Genomic DNA, 5,690 nt, shown 5'->3' with positions numbered 1-5,690 from the left:
CAGCCTGCTAGCACAGATCCTTCACCCTGCTAGCACAGACTTCCTAAATTCCACCACTGACCTTTCAGCCTTCACAGCAGATCCATGAAACAGGCCTGCATGAGACATTGTTATGGGCTCTGGGCCTCCAGCTGGATTCGTGGCAGGCATTGTTATGAGCTCTAGGTCTTTAGTTGGACTCATGCAGGACATTTTCATGGAATCCAGGCCCTTGGCTGGATTCCTTGGTCTTGGTGTGTGGACAGATTTCCTGCACTCTTTTGTATATTGTTCTTTTGATGATTATTATAAATAATCATACAAAATATGTGTCCTGTATTATATTGTTCACCTTGCACAATATCCCCCAAACCAACAGAACAACTGTAATAAAACACATGGTTAGTGACTGTAGAGCAAATACAGATTTTTTTAAATGAGAAGCTTAGGAAAATATTGTAAACAAGGAACACCCAATGTAGGAAATAAACAGAATCCATGAAACAGATTCAGATGGATATTCAGGAGATGTAAAACTCCATTGAAAGTATATGCATAAGAATGAGCCAAAGGGAGGACAGGGCATCACATCTAGAAGACAGGATTGCTGTAATAATCATTAAAAGAAAGATTTCTTAAAAATAACAAGGACCATGAAAAATCAATAACAACTGCTAGATGATGCAAGGGAGAATAACATAAGATTGATCAGAGTCAATGAAAAAGCAGGAGATACTGCAATTGACATTTAAAAAACAACTGTTCCCAGAAGGAATGGCACAAAACTTCCAAAGCATGAAAAAGATGTTGACTTATGGTAAGTGAGGCACATAGAATTCCAGCTAGCCATGATCAAAATAATTCTACACCAAACCATCCAGTACTCAAGAGTCCACAAATTCAGCACAAGAACAGAATATTAAAAGCTGTTAAAGAAAAGAAACAAATCACCTATAAAGGAAATCCCATCAGAATCACAGCAGATTTCTCAATACAAACTCTTAAACCAAGGACAGCTTGAAGTGAAGTATTTCAAGCCCTAAAAGAAAACAACTTTCAGCCCAGATTGATGTACCCTGCAAAACTATCTTTCAAAGTTGATGGAGAAGATAGATACTTCCATGACAAAGAACATCTCAAGAAATTCATGACCATGAAACCAGCATTCCAAAATGTTCTGAAAGACTATCTAGAAAGAGATAACAAGGATTAAAACTCCATGAACTCCAACAGAATGAATCCACCAGTCAAGGCAAGAAATTAAGGGTGCTGAGGCAACAGGAAAACAATATGACAAGAATAATTCAATACATAACAGGTATAACCATCAATGTAAATGGTATCAATTCTCCAATCAAAAGAAACAGACTGGAAGAATGGCTCAAGAACCAAGAGTCAAAAATGCATACAAGAAACACATTTAATTCAAAAAGAAATTCATGAAGTGAAAGTTAAAGGATAGACAATTACTCCATGTGAGAAGAATGCTGGAAAACACAGAAATAGTTTTTCCATTTGCAGAGAAAGTAGATTTCTTTCTTTCTTCTTTTTTTTTTTTTTTTTTTTTTTTTTTTTTTTTTTTTTGGTACGTGGAATTGAACTCAGGACCTTGTGCTTGCCAGGCAGGTACTTGTGTTGCTAAGCTATATCCCCAGAGAGAAAGTGGATATCAAGTCAACACTGATAAAGACAGACAAAGAAGGTCACTACATCCTAGTAAGGGGCACAATCCAAGAGGAAGAAATAACAACCATAAATATATATGTACCAAATACCAGCATGCCAAAATGTATAAAACAAATACTAATAGATATGAAAAATCAAATAAGCACTTATACAATACAATTCTAATGAAGGACCTCAATAACCCACTGTCACAAAGAGACAGATCAACTCGACAAAAAAATCAACAAAGAAACATCAGAAATGAGCCAAACTTTTGAGCAAATGGACTTAGTAAATGTCCACAGTGTTCCATTCCATAACATCAGAATATGCATTCTTCTCAGCAGCACAAGGGATAGTCTTGAAAATAGACTATATGTTAGTTCATAGAACATGCTTAAGTAAATGCAAAGAAATTGAAATTATCCCATGCATAGTATCAGACCACAGTGCAATAAAACTAAAAATCAATGGCAAAAGGAAATACAAAAACTTCATAAACACATAGAAATTACATAAAACCCTCCTGAACAACCAATGTGTCACATATGAAATTAGATAATTTTGGGGCTGGGGATTTAGCTCAGCGGCATAGCGCCTGCCTGGCAAGTGCAAGGTCGTGAGTTCAATTCCTGGTACCGGAAAAAAAAAAAAAAAGAAATTAGATAATTTCTATAATTAAACAATAACACCAGAACAACATACTGGAACTTATGGGACACAATGAAAGCAGTCCTAAGAGAGAAATGTATAGTGGTGAATTCTCATATCAGTAGTACAAAGCAAGATGAAATAAACAGCCTAATGTTGAACCTCAAACTTCTAGAAAAAGAAAAACAAGTCAAGCCCAAAGCTCATACAAGGGAGAAAATTATAAAGATCAGAGCAGAAATTAATGCAATGAAGATTAAGAAAACAATACAAAGAATCAATAACCAAACAGTTGGTTCTTTGAAAGATTAAATAAAAATGATAAGCTTTTAACCAACCTTATCAAAACAAGGAAAGACTGAAACAAGGAATGAAAAGGGTAAAATAACAACAGATCCTGCAAAAATGCATAAGATCACCAATACCTACTTTGAGAACTTGTAAAGATGGAAAATACAGAAGAAATGGGTAGGCTCCTAGATATATATGAATTACCAGCACTGAATCAAGAAGATATAGAAATTCTAAATAAACCAATGTCAGTCAATGAAATAGAAGATGTAATTAAAAACATGAACGAAGAAAAGTCCAGATGCTGATGGATGTACTGCTTAATTATTAATTTAGAAAGCAATACTCCCAGAATCATTCCTGAAAGCAAGCATTACCCTGATACCAAAAACAGAGAAGGATCCAAGCAAAAAAGAGAACTACAGGCCACTAACCCTAATGAACACACATGCAAAACTTCTCACCAAGATACTGGCAAACAGAATGCAGCAAATCATCAAGAAGATTACAGACCATGACCAAGTAGGGTTCATCCCAGGGATGAAGAGATGGTTCAGCATATGGAAATCAATAAATGCAATACACCATATTAACAAAACCAAAGACAAAAAACGTGAGTTTGTCAATAGATGCAGAAAAAGCATTTGACAAAGTCCAATACCCATTCATGATAAAAGCCCTACAAAAAGTTGGAATAGATAGTCTTTACTGTAAACTAATAAAAGCCATCTATTACAAATCAACAGTCAACATCATACTAAATGGACAAAAACTGAAAACTTTTCACTAAAATCAGGTATCAGGGACCTGGCCAAAATCCTCAACTGCCCAAATGAGGGGTATGGTAAAAGGATGAAATAAGAAACAGAGAAAAATTTAATAATGCCTGATGCGGGGGTGGGAGGTCAATGTTTCAGGAAAAACAAGGTCAAAGACACTGAGCTAGCCACTATTTATTGGGTGTATATAATAATCAAGAGATTATTAGAAGATTCAGGGTGGGCAGATGACTGAAAGACTGGAAGTAACTCTATGCTGAGAAGGTCTTATGTTGATGAGGATCACTTCAGATGACCTAGAGTATAGCAGTGACCTTATACTGATGAGGATGTTTATGTTGATGAGGAGGGAGTGGTGGGTGAGATGGCAGGTTATGGAATTTCTCTTTTCTTAAGGTGAAACTATTTTTACTAATATTGGGTTCTTAAGGGACCAGGATATCCTCAGCTGATGTAATCTTGCTCTGGCTCCACAGCATCCTGGGACCATTGAGGTCTCAACTGTGACCTGAGGCATATGGAATTATGTTCCCACATATCATAGCCAACCTGCATGACAAGGCACTAGGCTTCACAATTTAATTATGAAATGATTTCTCCCCAACAATTATATAGAACAGTCATTGGCAAACAGAAACAAGATAAGGATATCCACTGTCACCATGCTTATTCCATATAGTTCTGGAAACACTAGCCAGAGCAATTAGACAGGAGAGAGAAATAAAAGGAATAAATAAGGATAGGAAAGGAAGAAGTTAAATTATTGTTTGCAGATGACATAATATTCTACATAGAAGACCCCCAAAACTCTACCAGAAGACTACTAAATTTAGTAAGTAAATTCAGTAGTATAGCTGGATACAAACTCAACACTCAAAAATCAATAGCATTCCTGTACACAAAAAACTCACTGAGAGAAAATTAGGGAAACAATACCTTTCACAATAACATCCAAAAAACTGAAATACCGAGAAATCAATCTAAGGAAGTGAGTAAAATTTCTTTATATTGAAAACTATAATGCTCTGCAAAAGGAGATCAAAGATGATATCAGAAAATGGAAGGATATCCCTTGTTCTTGGGTAGGAATAACCTGTATAGTGAAAATGGCCATTCTTCCAAAATTATTATATGGATTTAATGCAATTCCAATAATACCAACAGTATATCTCACAGAATTAGAGAAAACAATCCTAAAATTAATTTGGAACCAGAAGGGACCTAGAATAGCAATTTGGGCAACAAAGGCAATGCAGGGGGCATCACAATCTCTTACTTGAAATTATACTACAAAGCTACTGTGATAAAAACAGTACTGAAAATAAAAAAAAGAACTGAGGATTAATGAACAGAATAGAAGATGCAGAAACAGCTCCAAACACATTCATCGACCTTATCTTTGAAAAAGGAGCCAAACACCATGGAAGAAAGATAGCCTCTTTAATAAATGGTGCTGGAAAAACTGGCTCTGTACATGCTGAAGATTAAAACTAGATCCATATCTTTCACCATGATCTAAACTAAAATCAAAATGGATCAAAGATCTAAATATTAAAACATAAGCATTAAATGTGCTGGAAGATAAACAAGTTAGACTCTTGACATTGGTGTAGGCAATGAGTCCTTGATTGATCAATATTGCATGTCTCTATCTGTTTTCATGAGAAACCACTTTGAAGATATCAATATGTAATACAACAAACATTGTTAATTTCCTACCACTTCATTTGTAATTCTGTATTGTCTGTACTGTTCTTTTGCTATTTTGTAAAAGGTTGTCTGTCTGTTAGTGCTTTCCTCCTTTTATTTTTAAAATATAAATAAATAAATAAATAAATAAATACATTTTGCTCAGCAAAGGAAACCACCAACAGTGAAGAGATAACCCACTATGTGGGAAAAAAAAATTGCCAACTGTTCCTTCTACAAAGGACTAATACTAGAATATATAAAGAACTCAAAAATCAGAACCCCCAAATTCAAAGATCCGGCCCAAAAAGTGGCATGTGAAATGAATAGACACTTCTCAGATGAAGAAGTAGTAATGACAAATAAGTACTTGAAAAATGTTCACCATTGATGAAATTTGAGAAATGCAAATTAAAACAATGCTAAAGATTCCATCTCACTCCAGAAAAAATAACTATTATCAAGAAATCAACCAATAACAAATTCTGGAGGGACTGTGGGGGAAGAAAAGAACCCTTTTCCACTGTTGGTGGGAGTGTAGACTAGTTTAACCACTGTGGAAATCAGTGTGGAGATTCCTCAAGAAAGTAAAACTAGGGGTTTCATTCAACCCAGCTATTCCCTTTCTTGGTGTCT

Source organism: Chinchilla lanigera, unplaced genomic scaffold (assembly GCF_000276665.1).
Source record: "Chinchilla lanigera isolate Chin_1 unplaced genomic scaffold, ChiLan1.0 scaffold00001, whole genome shotgun sequence".
NCBI classification, from domain to species: domain Eukaryota; kingdom Metazoa; phylum Chordata; class Mammalia; order Rodentia; family Chinchillidae; genus Chinchilla; species Chinchilla lanigera.
Note: the sequence above shows the minus strand (reverse complement) of the source record.